Source organism: Entelurus aequoreus, linkage group LG21 (genome assembly GCF_033978785.1).
Source record: "Entelurus aequoreus isolate RoL-2023_Sb linkage group LG21, RoL_Eaeq_v1.1, whole genome shotgun sequence".
NCBI classification, from domain to species: Eukaryota; Metazoa; Chordata; class Actinopteri; order Syngnathiformes; family Syngnathidae; genus Entelurus; species Entelurus aequoreus.
In genome coordinates this window covers 43,843,076-43,862,800 of record NC_084751.1, presented here as the reverse complement: position 1 = coordinate 43,862,800, position 19,725 = coordinate 43,843,076, and the positions used below count along the sequence as shown (strand labels likewise).

At 36.2% G+C, this 19,725-nt stretch overlaps 1 protein-coding gene across 1 annotated transcript in view; it reads left to right on the top strand.

Annotated features, from left to right (window-relative positions):
* LOC133638758 (protein turtle homolog A-like) overlaps positions 1–19,725 on the top strand; it is a 179,295-nt gene that overhangs the window by 155 nt on the left and 159,415 nt on the right. Inside the window, exon 2 of the mRNA XM_062031684.1 lies at positions 112–223. The gene's annotated coding sequence lies outside the window, so the exon portion shown is untranslated. The remainder of the gene's footprint in view (positions 1–111; positions 224–19,725) is intronic.

Sequence of the window (19,725 nt, the reverse complement as noted above, 5' to 3'; positions counted from 1 at the left end):
TGTTGATGAAGAGGCGATGGCGGGGAGGGAGGGGACATGAACAGAGTGACGTCATTGTCACCTGGATAACACACCTGTCTGCTCCTCTTCTCCGCTTATATCACCTTTCAGGTCCTTTAAAGAGCTGCAACCGACCACTCGCTTCTGGGAAGACGGAACAGAAGATCCGTGGGATGCTTTTATAACACAAACTGGACTCTGAATACACGGAAGCAAGCTGCAGGTACGACGAGTTCAAACTATTATTTACTCTTTTCTATCCTTCTATTGACTCTTTTCCCTCCCCTCAAAGTTGAAATATACACTTTTCACCGACATTCGAATAAAGTACTCACTTATACTCAAGATAAGTACAGTACATATACGCTTATTTCGTAGAACTAAACAAGGAAGTGGCGACATTTTGCATACACTGTCAAGTATCTTTCATTTAATCGACACTATTACCGTATTTCTACATTTTTTATTTATTTTTATTTTTTTAAATTTTCATAACGGTCACTACTGCCTAGTTTCCCTTGTTATATTCTTAGTTTTACTGTTTATATTTTTTATTCTTATTATTACTTTTTATTTTTATTCTTATTATATTTTCTATATTATTTCCATTTATACCTCCATTATTTACTTTTTGAATTCTATCTCAATTCTGTACGCTGCTGTTGGAATTTAGGTATCAGATCGATACCTAAATGTGTGGTGTCATCCAAAACTAATGTAAAGTATCAAACAACAGCAGAGTAAGTGATTATTACATTTTAACAGAAGTGTAGATAGAACATGTTGAAAGAGAAAGTAAGCAGATATTAACAGTAATAGACTGTATTTATATTATTCACATGTGAATGATGCTGTATAATAGACTGTATTTATATTATTCACATTTGAATAATGCTGTATAATAGACTATATTTATGTTATTCACATGTGAATAATGCTGTATAATAGACTGTATTTATATTATTCACATGTGTATAATGCTGTATGATAGACTGTATTCATATTATTCACATTTGAATAATGCTGTATAATAGACTGTATTTATGTTATTCACATGTGAATAATGCTGTATAATAGACTGTATTCATATTATTCACATTTGAATAATGCTGTATAATAGACTGTATTTATATTATTCACATGTGAATAATGCTGTATAATAGACTGTATTTATATTATTCACATTTGAATAATGCTGTATAATAGACTATTTATATTATTCACATGTGAATAATGCTGTATAATAGACTGTATTCATATTATTCACATTTGAATAATGCTGTATAATAGACTGTATTTATGTTATTCACATGTGAATAATGCTGTATAATAGACTGTATTCATATTATTCACATTTGAATAATGCTGTATAATAGACTGTATTTATGTTATTCACATGTGAATAATGCTGTATAATAGACTGTATTCATATTATTCACATTTGAATAATGCTGTATAATAGACTGTATTTATATTATTCACATGTGAATAATTCTGTATAATAGACTGTATTTATATTATTCACATGTGAATAATTCTGTATAATAGACTGTATTTATATTAGTCACATGTGAATAATGCTGTATAATAGACTGTATTTATATTATTCACATGTGAATAATTCTGTATAATAGACTGTATTTATATTATTCACATGTGAATAATGCTGTATAATAGACTGTATTTATATTATTCACATGTGAATAATGCTGTATAATAGACTGTATTTATGTTATTCACATGTGAATAATGCTGTATAATAGACTATATTATTCACATGTGAATAATGCTGTATAATAGACTGTATTTATATTATTCACATGTGAATAATGCTGTATAATAGACTGTATTTATATTATTCACATGTGAATAATGCTGTATATTAGACTGTATTTATGTTATTCACATGTGAATAATGCTGTATAATAGACTGTATTTATATTATTCACATGTGTATAATGCTGTATAATAGACTGTATTTATGTTATTCACATGTGAATAATGCTGTATAATAGACTGTATTTATATTATTCACATGTGAATAATGCTGCATAATAGACTGTATTCATATTATTCACATGTGAATAATGCTGTATAATAGACTGTATTTATATTATTCACATGTGAATAATGCTGTATAATAGACTATATTATTCACATGTGAATAATGCTGTATAATAGACTGTATTTATATTATTCACATGTGAATAATGCTGTATAATAGACTGTATGTTTATGTGATCACATTTGCTATGGCTTTCAAGATTTTGCTACGTATCCCGTCCACTCCAGCTGTATGTGATGACTTTAGGTCCATAATGATCGTATAAAGCTCATTAATGTCGGTTGGCTGCATGAAAAAGGAGCTAGGGTAGCTGCCTGATAAAAATTCTTTAAAGGAATACCCTGGAGGTTGACTTATTTTACTAGATAGGTTTTCCCCAATAGAAGCAAAAAAGGTATTAAAACTATTGGCAAGATCAGCCCTATTTGACCCTGTATCCGGAACAGAAGGGGCCTTATGTCCCTTGTTGAGAACAGTATTCAACACGTTCCATGTTCTCCTACAATCCCCCTGCGATGCTTGTAATAGTTCAGATTAATAGTTGCGCTTACTTTTCCTGATAATATGAGTTAATTTATTTCTATAATTTGTGTATTTATCTTTGTTGACAGTGGTAGGTTTCGAAATAAAACATTTGTAGAGTTTATTCTTGTGTCTGATGGACTTTAAGATCCCCCTTGTAATGCAGGGATTTTTTTCTGAGGTATGATTTTTGATAGTTTTTTCAGGGATTGTTTCCTGAATAGCATCCTGAATCATTTTAATCAGGTTTTCATATGCAGCATCGGGACAGGTGCAATTAAACACAGAGTCCCATTGCCTGGCAAGCAGATTATTATTTAGGTGTTGTAGAGTTGTATTATTGAGTATTTTGGTTTTACCTTTAGGAGGTGGGGCGGGGGAGGAGTTTTGCCAGAGTCAAAGAATAGTATTATGGGAAAGTGGTCCGTGATATCAGATTGCACCACCCCTGTCACGAGCTTTGTATTTCGGATGTTGGTAATAATGTTATCGATTATTGTTTTAGAGGCATCTGTGACTCGAGTGAACCTATTGATGGTGGGGAAGAAGGAAGAGGAATGTAACGTGTTGATAAAGTTCAGTTTTGCTCCGTCCTCCTTGGAAATATCAATATTAAAGTCTCCAAGAAGGATACAGTTTTTGTTTAGTTTATTTAGACTGAGTAATAGTTCATCCAATTTGGAAAGAAAAGTGTCAAGAGGTGAGTCGGGAGGACGATAGAGTACTCCAACAATTAACTTTTTTCCTTTGTTGTTGTTGTGGGCTCTGTACCGAGGATGTCGTTGTGGCTTGTACAGCCCTTTGAGACACTTGTGATTTAGGGCTATATAAATAAACATTGATTGATTGATTGATTGATCTCCATGAACAAGGATTCACAGAGATCATCTTCTAGGGTGATGTTGCATACTTTGGCATGAAGATTGTTCCGGACATAGAGGCACACACCTCCACCTCCAATAGATATTTTTTTTTTGTATTTGTATGTAAACTACTGTTTATTAACCTTTTAAATGATGCCACATTTGTAAGGAACAACCATTTGTGGGATTAGACATTTTTTTTGGTGTTAAAATAAAGCCAATACAGCAATTTTTTGTGGTCCCCTTAATTTAGAAAATTATCAAAAATTGTGGAAAATACATTTTGGTCCCGGTACCAAATATTGGTACCGAGACAACCCTACATGCTGTTTAAGCATCTCCGTTTCGGTGACATTAATGTAGAAACCTTGTGACTAAAGTCACTTTTAGCCAACATTTAATATGATTTAAACTCTGACGTGGCGCCCTGACTCCTTTTATGTTTATGTTTATTTGCTTTAATGCATTTAGAATGGAGCGTCAAACTGCTTGACAGATTATTAAGATTTTGGAACCTTTAACAAAAAAATTGCAGCAATATACCGCAAACGTTATGGAATTTAAACTTTCCCCTAAAAGAAGCTGTCAAAGTAATGCAAGGTCGATATTTTCCATTTTATTTAGCTTGAACGATTGTATACTTTTTGTTTGGAATGTACTTTGTGGTTCAAAGAACAACATTCTAAGTAGTTTATTATATAGGACCAATTTCACAATTAAATATTGTTTGTGCTCACAAATGGTCACACATGTTATTTTCCACAGTCTAGCAATATATTTGTGACAGTTGGATGTTGTTGCTAATTGTCATCAATTTGCACAGTTGGCCATGAAGCATGTGCGGACAACAGTGTAATTATAATAGACACGGTTGGAAAGAAGAATAACAGGGAAAATAGTGGGTGAAAACCGTGAAAAGCAAGACAAATTGTATTGTAAAGGTTATAAAACTATAAAGAAAAGGTGATGTAACACAGTGGTGAACATGCCCTTTCCCAACTACTTTGGCACGTGTTGCAGCCATGAAATTCTAAGTTAATTATTATTTGCAAAAAAAAATAATGTTTATGAGTTTGAACATCAAATATCTTGTCTTTGTAGTGCATTCAATTGAATATGGGTTGAATAGGATTTGCAAATCATTGTATTCCGTTTATATTTACATCTAACACAATTTCCCAACTCATATGGAAACGGGGTTTGTAAGAAGGTGCGCTTATTTTATGTCTCTGTGAGAAGGAGAGACAAGAAAGAGTGAGAAACGCCCGTAGAGTAATGCCCGCAGCTAAAAGCAACTGCGTGAGAACGTATACTCCAATATCACCATGTAGTCATTTTCTATATCGCACAGAGACAAACCCGCGATATATCGAGTATATCAATATATCGCCCAGCCCTAGTTTGTTTACAAACTCAAGGAATAATTCCCTGGACACAGGAGGACTTTGAGTGCAAAAAAACCCAAATGATTTAATTTAGTAGCAGATAGTTGTTGCTTTTGTTTAGTTATTGTGTATCATCGACTTTGTTTTGCACAATTGCATGCCATAGAACAGTGATTTTCAACCACTAGTGTGCCGTGAGATATTGTCTGGTGTGCCGTGGGAAATTATGCAACTTCAACTACCGTAATTTCCGGACTATAAGCCGCTACTTTTTCCCCTCGTTCTGGTCCCTGCGGCTTATACAAGGGTGCGGCTTATATACGGCCTGTTCTTCTCCGACACAGACGAAGAGGATTTCGGTGGTTTTAGTACGCAGGAGGAAGACGATGACACAATGATTAAAGACTGACTTTTCATATACCGGTAGGCTGGTTATTTTGATAACGTACAGGCGAGCACTTTGTATTACTTTGCACCGTTGTATTATTTGTACTCTGCACGAATGCTGTTCGCCATGTCAAAGATGTGAAAGTTTGATTGAATGATTGAAAGATTTATTGTTAATAAATGGGACGCTTTGCGTTCCCAAACAGTCATCTCTGTCCCGACAATCCCCTCCGTGGTAGCAGGAACCCCTATATACTACGCTAATTACACATCAAAACCCTGCGGCTTATAGTCAGGTGCGGCTTATATATGGAGCAATCTGTATTTTCCCCTAAATTTAGCTGGTGCGGCTTATAGTCAGGTGCGTCTTATAGTCCGGAAATTGCGGTAATTGGATCAAAAAATATTTTTTGCAAATCAATAATTATAATAATGTGCCGTTGTCTAGTCAACCCTACTTTGCAGTAGGGCTGCAATGATTAATCGAGCAGTTAGATCAGGGGTCACCAACGCGGTGCCCGCGGGCACCAGGTAGACCGTAAGGACCAGATGAGTAGCCCGCTGGCCTGTTCTAAAAATAGCTCAAATAGCAGCACTTACCAGTGAGCTGCCTCTATTTTTTAAATTTTATTTATTTACTAGCAAGCTGGTCTCGCTTTGCTCGACATTTTTAATTATAAGAGAGACAAAACTCAAATAGAATTTGAAAATCCAAGAAAATATTTTAAAGACTTGGTCTTCACTTGTTTAAATAAATTCATTATTTTTTTTTACTTTGCTTCTTATAACTTTCAGAAAGACAATTGTAGAGAAAAAATACAACCTTAAAAATGATTTTAGGATTTTTAAACACATATACCTTTTTACCTTTTAAATTCCTTCCTCTTCTTTCCTGACAATTTAAATCAATGTTCAAGTAAATTTATTTTTTTTATTGTAAAGAATAATAAATACATTTTGATTTAATTCTTCATTTTAGCTTCTGTTTTTTCTACGAAGAATATTGGTGAAATATTTCTTCAAACTTATTATGATTAAAATTCCAAAAAATTATTCTGGAAAATCTAGAAAATCTGTAGAATCAAATTTAAATCTTATTTTAAAGTCTTTTGAATTTCTTTTAACATTTTTGTTCTGGAAAATCTAGAAGAAATAATGATTTGTCTTTGTTAGAAATATAACTTGGTCCAATTTGTTATATATTCTAACAAAGTGCAGATTGGATTTTAACCTATTTAAAACATGTCATCAAAATTCTAAAATTAATCTTAATCAGGAAAAATTACTAATGATGTTCCATAAATTCTTTTTTAAATTTTTCTCTTCTTTTTTTCGGTTGAATTTTGAATTTTAAAGAGTCGAAATTGAAGATAAACTATGTTTCAAAATTTAATTGTCATTTTTTTTCGTGTTTTCTCCTCTTTTAAACCGTTCAATTAAGTGTAAATATCATTAATTATTAATAATAACATAGAGTTAAAGGTAAATTGAGCAAATTGGCTATTTCTGGCAATTTATTTAAGTGTGTATCAAACTGGTAGCCCTTCGCATTAATCAGTACCCAAGAAGTAGCTCTTGCTTTCAAAAAGGTTGGTGACCCCTGAGTTAGATTATGCAATCATTCCATGTGACTTTAGTTTTTTGGTCAGAAATGTTTTGTTTTTAGGAGCATTTGAAAAAATGTCCACTAACGTTATAGTATGAAAAAAATCACGCAAACTATTAAAAAAAAGCCTAATTTTACAATGGTATTAAAAAGTCCAATTGTCTCCCCCAAACCACACCTCAACCCTCCACAGAGTTTCATGAGCTTCTTTTACCGAGACATATGTCAACATAGCCTCACTGTTCCCTTAAGCCTCCTTTGCCTTTTACACAGGACCCAGTGAAGGTGGGATACTATGTGCTGTTACATGTATACCCAATCACATCATTACTGGTGTCTAGTGTGATGTGTAAAATATTGATTGGAGGGCGTCGTTGCCTTCAACACAACAGGATGGAGGAAACAGATGGTGTGACTTCATAGCCACGTCCTGGTATTACAGCTCTTTCACACAGGCACCGCCTCGCCTCTTTTATGGCTGTGACGCTGGCATGTTCTCCACATTACTTTCCCAAAGGACTGCAATCTATTTGTGGTGGTGGGTTAGGCCCAATTTGTGTGGCCCCCAAAAGGGTGGAAATATTATGTGTTAGTTAGATGAGGCAATTCCCAAAGGAATTGCGTGTGAATGCTTCAATGTTGAAGTTAACCTGAAATGCTGACAAATTGTAGTATGAATGTAAGAATAGTTTGAATGTTGAAGAGTTTGAATTTCCAGGAAAAACGGAATTTGGTTTAGAACTTGGGAAAGTGTTAGTTGGTTGAATGTGTTGAAGGTGGAATTTTTTGAATAGGTTGAAAAATGTGCAAATTGTGCAAGTTTAAAAAATGGACAATTCATTTTGAAAATGTCCCTGAAAACTGTGAATTCTTGGAAATCCGGGATTTTTTTTTTTAATTGTTGAAGGAGAGCACACCATTTTGCACAGGCTGAACATTTTGAAGTTAGAACGGTTTGAATCGGATGAAAAATGTGGGAGTTGTGGAACTTTTAAAAATGTCCCATTCATTTCAATGGGAATTTCATGGAAATTTGGGAATTTCGGGAAAAGCGGGAATTTTTGGAAAAATATAAAAAAAACTTGAAAAACTGAATGAGTTGAAATGGTTGGTGTCGGAATTTTTAAAATCAGTCAAGAAATGTTGAAGTAGTAACATTGGAAAACCAGGAATACTGGAAAATCCTGGAATTTTTTTGGACTTGGAAAAATAGTAGTTTAAATTTCCAGGTTGGTGAAATGTGTTGAAGGTGGAATGGTTTGAATAGGTTGAAAAATGTGCGAATTGTGGAAGTTTAAAAAAATGGAAAATTCATTTTGAAAATGTCCCTGAAAACTGGGAATTTTTGGAAATCCGGGATTTTTTTTTTAAATTGTTGAAGTAGTCGCCAGAGGGCATGTGGTTCAGAGAATGAATGACTAAATGGATAACAATTCTTATTTTGTGACATTCATGAGGAAAAGAATACAAACCAATTGTGACTCATCATAGTAAACCAAGCAACCAATCCTGGATTTTCTCATATGTAAACCAACCAATCATCATTGATGTTTCCCGTACATGTTGTCCCCAGCCCGTGGAGTTGCTTCGCTAAGTAGCTTCGATCTTTTAAAAAAAAAATTTAAAAAGTAAAAGTACCAATGATTGTCACACAAGTTAATAATTTTTAATGAAAATCCATAGTATAATAAATAAAATAGCTTCGAGGTCGGTAAGCACAACCAAAATTATTCCATACATTAGGCAGACTGGGTGATAAGGCGCACTGTCGAGTTTTGAAAGAATGAAAGGATTTTAATGGTGCCTAATAGTCCGAAAAATATGGTACATCTTTTCTTGAAATACAACAGTGGTTATTCTATTCATTCTACCAGGAAAGATGAGGTCACCTACCTAGGTTCCATTCTAGAGGCTAACCTTTCCTGTGATAAAATGGCAACCAAGGTAATCAGAAAGGTTAACCAACGAACGAGATTTCTCTACAGAATCTCCTCTCTGGTCAACAAAAGCACCTTGAGGATTCTGGCGGGAACTCTCGTTCAACCCTTTTTCGATTACGCATGCACCTCCTGGTACCCCAGCACCTCCAAAACCCTCAAATCTAAACTCCAAACATCTCAGAACAAGCTAGTCAGATTACTTCTAGACCTCCACCCCAGATCCCACCTCACTCCTACCCACTTCTCTAAAGTGGGCTGGCTCAAGGTGGAGGACAGAGTTAAACAACTTGCACTGAGCCTAGTCTATAAAATCCGCTACACCTCCCTGATACCGAAGTACATGTCAAACTACTTCCTTAACGTAAATGACCGCCATAACCACAACACCAGGGGGAGCTCCACTAACCACGTTAAACCCAGATTCCGAACTAACAAAGGTCTTAACTCATTCTCTTTCTATGCCACATCAATGTGGAATGCGCTCCCAACAGGTATAAAAGAAAGGGCATCTCTATCCTCCTTCAAAACCGCAATAAAAGTTCACCTCCAGGCAGCTACAACCCTAAACTAACACCTTCCCCGGATTGCTAATAATCAAATGTAAACAATCAAATGCAGATACTTTTTCTTATGCATTCTGATCTCTCTCTCTCTCTCTCTCTCTCTCTCTCTCTCTCTCTCTCTCTCTCTCTCTCTCTCTCTCTCTCTCTCTCTCTCTCTCTCTATGTCCACTACTTGCTGTCCATATCCTACCCCCCGCCCCCCTCCACACCCCTGATTGTAAATAATGTAAATAATTCAATGTGATTATCTTGTGTGATGACTGTATTATGATGATAGTATATATCTGTATCATGAATCAATTTAAGTGTACCCCGACTTAAACAAGTTGAAAAACTTATTCGGGTGTTGCCATTTAGTGGTCAATTGTACGGAATATGTACTTCACTGTGCAACCTACTAATAAAAGTCTCAATCAATCAATCAATCTATTATGGAGGCATCAAATGTAGTTTTTCTTAACCCTATTTTCACTTTGAACTTCCTGTCAAACACAAGCAGCCTTGAGTCCAAACTCCGTAAGTAAACACAAGCGGGTACCATGTTCCTTTTGGGATACGGTACTCTTAGCTCTTTTAATCAATGTCCAGGACATCACTAAAAGGGCATTTGGTGCGATCTGACATAAACATGCACAGGCTGCGACACGATTCATGGTACAAGACGTTTTATTTATTCATCAAGCAAATGTCTAGTTACCTTTCCCAAGGTAATGGGTTGAGTGGAGGCAGAACTGCTGATAGATGTGTTGCGGAGCCTTCATCAATCAGCCAGCCCCCCATTTCTCCCTTTATGAAGATTAAACAGCAACACCCGTGCTTTTCTACAGCATAGCCTCTCTATTTGCAGCTATTGATGAATCGTCAAGAGACATGGGACTTTTTGTTTTTTTAGCAAATAACCTTTTCACTTGATTATTTTAGATACACTATATTGCCAAAAGTATTTGGCCACCCATCTAAATGATGAGAATCAGGTGTCCTAATCACTTGGCCCGGCCACAGGTGTATAAAATCAAGCACTGAGGCATGGAGACTGTTTCTACAAACATTTGTGAAAGAATGGGCCGCTCTCAGTGATTTCCAGCGTGGAACTGTCATAGGATGCCACCTGTGCAACAAATCCAGTCGTGAAATTTCCTCGCTCCTAAATATTCCAAAGTCGACTTTGTTATAAGAAAAGTGAAGAGTTTGGGAACAACAGCAACTCAGCCACCAAGTGGTAGGCCACGTGAACTGACAGAGAGGGGTCAGCGGATGCTGAACCGCATAGTGCAAAGACTTTCTGCACAGTCAGTTGCTACAGAGCTCCAAACTTCATGTGACCTTCCAATTAGCCCACGCACAGTACACAGAGAGCTTCATGGAATGGGTTTCCATGGCCGCTCAGCTGCATCTAAGCCAGGGGTCACCAACCTTTTTGAAACCAAGAGCTACTTCTTGGGTACTGATTAATGCGAAGGGCTACCAGTTTGATACACACTTAAATAAATTGCCAGAAATAGCCAATTTGCTCAATTTACCTTTTAACTCTATGTTATTATTAAAAATTAATGATATTTATCTTTGTGGAAACACTGATCATCTTAATGATTTCTCACAATAAATATGTATATATAGAAACAGATAAGTATCAATATGCAACACTTTATTTTTATATTTTCTCTAAGTGCACATTTTTCAAATTGAACATTTTCAAATGATCACTTCTAAGACAGTCTTGTGAAATCACAATATCCCATTTGAACTAGCTAGCCACTAACATTTTTTAACAAATCATGAATTACTTTGCACTAGGGCTGCAACTAACGATTCATTTGATAATCGATTAATCTGTCGATTATTACTTCCATTAATCGATTAATAATCGGATAAAAGAGACAAACTACATTTCTATCCTTTCCAGTATTTTATTGAAAAAAACCCAGCATACTGGCACCATACTTATTTTGATTATTGTTTCTCAGCTGTTTGTACATGTTGCAGTTTATAAATAAAGGTTTATTTAAAAAAATGCGCATAGCATAGATCCAACGAATCAATGACTAAATTAATCGGCAACTATTTTTATAATCGATTTTAATCGATTTAATCGATTAGTTGCTGCAGCCCTACTTTGCACCATGTTTGTACAAATAATAACTCATGTAAAATACAAAAGTCTACTCTCAAATTTTTATATAAATCATGTCACACTTTGAACTGGACACCAAATCTGTTATCTGTTTCTTTGTCGGTTAGTGAAGACCAAGTCTTTAAAATATTTTCTTGGATTTTCAAATTCTATTTGAGTTTTGTCTCTCTTAGAATTAAAAATGTCGAACAATATCAGCTTGCTAGTAAATAAATACAATTAAAAAAATAGAGGCAGCTCACTGGTAAGTGCTGCTATTTGAGCTATTTTTAGAACAGGCCAGCGGGCTACTCATCTGGTCCTTACGGGCTACCTGGTGCCCGCGGGCACCGCGTTGGTGACCCCTGCTCTAGTGTGTAAATTAGCTGTGTAATAATGACCGTCGCCACTGGACTCTAGAGCAGTGGAGACGCCTTCTCTGGAGTGACGAATCACACTTTTCCATCTGGCAATCTGATGGACCAGTCTGGGTTTGGAGGTTGCCAGGAGAGCGCTACATTTCGGATTGCATTGTGCCGAGTGTGACATTTGGTGGAGGAGGAATTATGGTTTGGTGTTGTTTTTCAGGAGTTGGGCTTGGTCCCTTAGTTCCAGTGAAAGGAACTTTGAATGCTTCAGGATACCAAAACATTTTGGACAATTCCATGCTCCCCACCTTGTGGGAACAGAGTTTGGAGCTGGGCCCCTTCCTCTTCCAACATGACTGTGCACCAGTGCACAAAGCAAGGTCCATAAAGACATGGATGACCAAGTCTGGTGTGGTTGAACTTGACTGGCCTGCACAGAGTCCTGACCTGAACCTAATAGAACACCTTTGGGATGAATTAGAACGGAGACTGAGAGCCAGGCCTTCTCCACCAACATCAGTGTGTGACCTCACCAATGCGCTTTTGGAAGAATGGTCGTAAATTCCTATAAACGCACGCCGCAACCTTGTGGACAGCCTTCCCAGAAGAGTTGAAGCTGTAATAGCTGCAAAAGGTGGACCCACATAATATTGAACCCTATGGGTTAGGAATGGGATGGCACCCTAAGTTCATATGTGAGTCAAGGCAGGTGGCCAAATACTTTTGGCAATATAGTGTATCTTTTTTGGCTATCACTAAGTTCATGTTCATGCATACTTGATGTCAGCAGGCAGGTAAGAACATGTCTAAAGAAAATGTCAAGGGACCACAAGTCTGTTGCCATTGTTGCACGGCCGCTGTTTTCATTTCCGATTTAATCATCTTCTTGTTACTTAAAGAATTTTGCCTCCCATTTGTCTTCTTGCTGTTTTTGCTATATTTTTTTGTTTCCCATCCCAAATACCCAAAATGTAAATCTTGTCCAACGGTAGCAACAAAAAACAGGGGGGGAAGCAAGTTGAAGGTGTTCCTGTGTTCTTTGATGTATGTTAATTAACAGAAAGATATTGTTCTAACCCAAGGACTTCAAAGCGGAGAGATGGCAGGATCTGCCCAATTTCCAGACGACCTCTTTTTGAAGTATTTTACGAACTCTTTTTGAACTAATTTATGGACCTCTTTTTTAACTATTTTATGGAACTCTTTTTGAACTATTTTATGGCCCTCTTTTTGAACTATTTTATGGAACTCTTTTTGAACTATTTTACGAACCTTTGTCCTTTTGGAAGCGGTGGTGGCCATGTGGTCGGGGAGGGTCCAAAATAAAAGAAGGAGGAGTGCAATCTTTTGGCAGAGCGTGCTGTGCAAGGGTACAGTGTACAGACGATATTGAGTACAATTTGAATTATGTCTCTGTTTAATTCTTTGCCTCTTGTCTTGTTTAATAAATGTCATCAGTGTTTGAACCTGACAGAAGGGGGTTGTAAACAGCCGCTGCCTTTTGTTACAAAACAGTTCAAAGAAAAGGTTGGCTCAAAAAAAGGTCGTAAACAGCCGTTGCCCTCGGTCACAAAACAGTTCAAAGAAAAGGTGCCTGGAGGGGGGTGAGGCCCTGCCTCCTCTCCTCTTTGTAGATCTCGGGTCAAAACAAAATCTTCCTGTGGATTACAATACATCAAAGAAACCGACACCTTCATGTCGTGTCCCATTCTACACAGTGGAGTTTTACAAGCCTTTTGATTAGAGATGTCCGATAATATCGGCCTGCCGATATTATCGGCTGATAAGTGCTTTAAAATGTAATATCGGAAATTATCGGTATCGTTTTTTTTATTATCGGTATCGTTTTTTTTTTTTTTTTATTTTTTTATTTTTTATTAAATCAACATAAAAAACACAAGATACACTTACAATTAGTGCACCAACCCAAAAAAACTCCCTCCCCCATTTACACTCATTCACACAAAAGGGTTGTTTATTTCTGTTATTAATATTCTGGTTCCTACATTATATATCAATATATATCAATACAGTCTGCAAGGGATACAGTCCGTAAGCACACATGATTGTGCGTGCTGCTGCTCCACTAATAGTACTAACCTTTAACAGTTAATTTTACTCACTTTCATTAATTACTTGTTTCTATGTAACTGTTTTTATATTGTTTTACTTTCTTTTTTATTCAAGAAAATGTTTTTAATTTATTTATCTTATTTTATTTTATTTAAAAAAACAACAACCTTATCTTCACCATACCTGGTTGTCCAAATTAGGCATAATAATGTGTTAATTCCACGACTGTATATATCGGTATCGGTTGATATCGGTATCAGTAATGAAAGAGTTGGACTATCGGAATATCGGATATCGGCAAAAAGCCATTATCGGACATCCCTACTTTTGATTGGTAAGATCAAAGACATCTTTTGTCTGCTCGCCGGAAACTCATGGCAACACAAAGTTTTGTGATAACTTAGATACAATTATTCTGACACTCTGCAACTAAATTAGTGCTACATCCTCCCCATTTCACCGCGCCAGATCTATTTATACATTTCTGAACAAACTCTGCACAACTCTTGTAGAAAGGGGAAAGGAGGTGGATAGAAACATCAGTATGTTATGTCAGTCAGCCATAAACAAGCGCTTCAAGTGGTTTATCACCCTTCCTGTTCACTTTGACTTTGTGGAATGGTGTGCGAATGTAGCGCTGTTTGCCGAAGCAACGGGGTGTGTGGCGGACACGCCGCTGCTGTTGACAGTCTGTGTAATTGTTTCTCACTACGGTGGGCCCAGCCGTGAAATGAAAAATCTCATAAAAATATTCTTTGGTCAGGGAGGTATTGTTTTTTTGTTTTATATTCAAGACGTGTATCAATGGTGGGGAACATTTCAGCCACCTGATCACATCTACTGACATGCATTATATCAGGGGTGGGCAATTCATTTTTACCGGGGGCCGCATGAGCAACCCGAGCACTGCTGGAGGGCCACATCGACAATATTTCAATTAAATTTTGCTCAATATTATTTTTGATATATACCGTAAGATAAATAATAATAATAATAATAATAATAATAATTAATAATAATAGTAATACTTCAACATAGTGTGTGTAACAGCATTCCATTACTAATATAAATAAATTAACATTAATAATAAATGACAGTAAAATAAGCACACGTATGACTGAGGAGTCATAGTGTAACTTTGTGTGGTGTTTGAGTTGTCCGACTTTTTGTGTGGCCATAAACGCACCAGTGGTTTAGTGGTATGCGTGTTGGTGACAGATGACAAGTTGGTTTTGGCCTGGTTTGTACGGCAGAAAATGACTAGTTTTTCGAGATAGAAGTGTTTTACTCATGTTTTTGGTGTGGTTATGTCCGAATATAAACAGTTTTGCTCAATAAAGTGATCGATATAATTCCTGTCCTCGAAGCATCTCGATAGACGTTACAATAATTGAACGGTGTTCAATTGAGCGGTGTTGACGAACACCGTTAGGGCCGCTTGTTGTCACTGTCACTCGAAGTTGCATTGCAAAATTACATAGAATAAATATGTTTATTTTGTTTAGAATTCAGATGGGATTTGATTTGGTGCGCGGCATATATTTGCTGCGCGCAGCGGACGTTTGAGCGGTGCGCAACTGCGCAGGCACGCACCTTAGAGGGAACGTTGCTTGGCAGTCCATGTCTTGTTGAAAACACGCCATTCCTCATCAACTTTTCTCTTTTTAGCGTCTCGGGTGTAAACCGTGCATCACTCGTCGCTGCATGTGCACCTTCACTCGCAGGTTACACACGGACACACGCCCATAAATAATACTTTTCAAAATAAAAGCAGCACAGTTGTATTGCGCGCACGACATAGATGTTTTTTCAACTTTATTTTGTAATTTGTGATTGCAGCTGTTCACATTCACTCACAATCACGCACACGCATACGTCCACACGGAAGTAATACAAATAACGATTTTCAAAACAAAAGCAGCACCGTTGTATTGCACACTCGACATAGATACTTTTTTAAATTTATTTTGTAATTTATAATTGGCTTCACGCGGGCCGGACAGGGACGCACAAAGGGTCGGAGAATGCCCAGGTCTGCATTTTAGGATAGGATAGGATAGGTCTTTATTGTCATTGCACAAGTACAACAAAACTTTGTTTTCAGCACAAACGCGTTCAAGATTAGACAAACAAACAGTGTGCGGGGTTACAGAACAGGAACGCTGATGGGTCGCCACAAGGTGCCCCGTAAAAGATGGGGAAAAAGGTAAAACGCTGGGGAAGGATGAGTAAAAAAAATACAATCTAGACTGGGCTCCTAAGGGGGCCCAGTCTGGAGTGGGAAAAAACCTCCATAGCAAAGCACATATACATATTACAACGTACATCTCGAGATATCTAGCAACAGAGGGAAGGGAGTGCGGGGTCATGGTGGCAGGCCGCAGCTCTCAGGCGCTGACCATCCTTTCATCACCCCTATGGGATTTGCGTCGAGGGCGTTGTGTTGGGGGGGGGGGTATATTTTTGTGGATGCATGTTTGTGTGTAAGCCTGCAGTGTGTCTCTGTTCCGCGGCCTTGATGTATGTGCAGTCGCTAGTCCAAAGTCAACAACAACAGGTGTGTGTCCATGAGAGACAAGAAGGGAGTTTGTTGTGTCTTCGCTGCACTGTCCTTCGGGAGAGTCTCGAAGCCAGGGAAACAATCCAAGTTAGAATGTTTTGTATACGAGTGAAAATAAAATGTGCTTTTCACTCTAAATTGTCTATGATTATCCTTGTTTAGATTCACGGGTGAACTGGAGAATGTCATCACAGGACTGGTCGCCAGTCAATCACGGACCATACAGTAGACTTGTCAATGCAGGGAGTGTATGCAAATGAAGCACTACAAGGAGTAACACAGGATCACTTGACATCGTATTCTTATTACAACACTACCTTAATTTAGGAGCTTAATTGGTTTTGTGACGGAGCTCATAAATCAAAGCACTTGTCTCAAGTTGATGTCTCCCTTTGAAATGAATTGAAATCAATTTATTGGTTCTTGACCCCCAAATCAAACACAGCACAACCTTTATATATTACATATTAGGGTTGTCCCGATACCAATATTTATATGTATGTCGATAATTTTCTAAATAAAGGGGACCACAAAAAATGGCATTATTGGCTTTATTTTAACAAAAAATCTTAGGGTACATTAAACATATGTTTATTATTGCAATTTAGTCCTTAAATAAAATAGTGAACATACGAGACAACTTGTCTTTTAGTAGTAAGTAAACAAACAAAGGCTCCTAATTAGTCTGCTGACGTATGCAGTAACATATTGTGTCAATTATACACCTATTATTTTGTCAAAATTATTAAGGACAAGTTGTAGAAAATTAATTATTAATCTACTTGTTCATTTACTGTTAATATCTGCTTATTATTTCAACATGTTCTATCTACACTTCTGTTAAAATGTAATAATCACTTATTCTTCTCTTCTTTGATACTTTACATCAGTTTTGGATGATTACACAAATGCATGTATCGATCTGATACCAAGTAGTTACAGGATCATACATTGGTCATAATTTAAATCCTCATGTGTCCAGAGACGTAGCTCACCAGAGTCACAATGTAAACAAACGCCATGGGTGGATCTACACCTGACATCCACTGTAATGATACCAAGTACAGGAGCGTGTCTCGTCGATACTACTATGATTACATCGATATTTTTTCAGCATCACAAAATCTTTTTTTCCTTTTTTTTTTAAAAATGTATATTATTTCCCGAGTTTATTATTTATAAACTCGGGAAATAATATAAATATAATTTATTTATATTTATAGTATTTCCCATGTTTATTATTTATAAACTCGGAAAATAATATAAATATAATTTATATTTATATTATTTCCAGAGTTTATTATTTATAAACTCGGGAAATAATATAAATATAATTTATTTATATTTATAGTATTTCCCATGTTTATTATTTATAAACTCGGGAAATAATATAAATATAATTTATTTATATTTATAGTATTTCCCATGTTTATTATTTATAAACTCGGGAAATAATATAAATATAATTTATATTTATATTATTTCCAGAGTTTATTATTTATAAACTCGGGAAATAATATAAATATAATTTATTTATATTTATAGTATTTCCCATGTTTATTATTTATAAACTCGGGAAATAATATAAATATAATTTATTTATATTTATAGTATTTCCCATGTTTATTATTTATAAACTCGGGAAATAATATAAATATAATTTATATTTATATTATTTCCCGAGTTTATTATTTATAAACTCGGGAAATAATATAAATATACATTTTTTTTTAAAAAAGGAAAAAAAGATTTTGTGATGCTCAAAAAATATCGATGTAATCATAGTAGTATCGACGGGACATGCTCCTGTACTTGGTATCATTACAGTGGATGTCAAGTGTAGATCCACCCATGGCGTTTGTTTACATTGTGACTCTGGTGAGCTACGGTGTGTAGTGAAGCATGTTTAGCTATTCCTCCTCCTAAATCAAATGGATTTGCTAAAAATTAGTGCATGTTGAAAATTGGAAAAAAATATTTTTTATTCTTTTTCTTTTTTGGATCTAGAAACACATTTTGAAAAAAAATAAAAAATGTCTTTGTTTTATTGATAAAAAACAAATGACACAGATTACAAAACCCAAAACCAGTGAAGTTGGCACGTTGTGTAATTCAGATGCTAGATTTTTAACTTTGCGCCTAGAACAATCCGGATAGTTCTTTTCCTCTTTGTTCCCAAGGACACGACGTCCACAGTTTCCAGAAACAATTTGAAATGTGGACTCGTCAGACCACAGAACACTTTTCCACTTTGCATCAGTCCATCTTACATGAGCTCGGGCCCAGCGAAGCCGGCGCCGTTTCTGGGTGTTGTTGATAAACGGCTTTGGCTTTGCATAGTAGAGTTTTAACTTGCACTTACAGATGCGGAGACAAACTGTAGTTACTGACAGTGGTTTTCTGAAGTGTTCCTGAGCCTATGTGGCGATATCCTTTACACACTGATGTCGCTTTTTGATGCAGTACCGCCTGAGGGCTCGAAAGTCACGGGCATTCAATGTTGGTTTTCAGCCTTGCTGCTAACGTGCAGTGATTTCTCCAGATTCTCTGAACCTTTTGATGATGTTACACACCGTAGATGGTGAACTCCCTAATTTCCTTGCAATAGCTCGTTGAGAAATGTTGTTATAAAACAATTTGCTCAGGCATTTGTTGACAAAGTGGTGACCCTCGCCCCATCCTTGTTTGTGAATGGCTGAGCATTTCATGGAAGCTGCTTTTATACCCAATCATGGCACCCACCTGTTCCCAACTAGCCCGTTCACCTGTGGGATATCCCATATAAGTGTTTGATGAGCATTCCTCAACTTTCTCAGTATTTTTTGCCACTTGTGCCAGCTTTTTTGAAACATGTTGCAGGCATTAAATTCCGAATGAGCTAATATTTGCAAAAAATAACAAAGTTTCTCAGTTTGAACGTAAATATCTTGTCTTTGCAGTCTATTCAATTGAATATAAGTTGAAAATGATTTGCAAATCATTGTATTCTGTTTTTATTTACCATTTACACATTGGTTTTTTGGTTTTGTACATAATCATAACACATTGTATGTATGCTATTTTGTTGATTCTATTGCTAAACATTGTTTCCATACATGTGGCTTCTCAGTCTGGTTGTAGGAAGGAAAAAGTTCCATAAGTGATAATATTGTGATGCATTTCTCCCGCTGACATAGTGTCAGACAACAATCAAGACACACAACTTTGACTACTTAATGCAGATTGGATGGAGAGTTGAGTTATTTCCTCAAAAGATTTATGACTTTTCGCCTCCCCCTTCTTG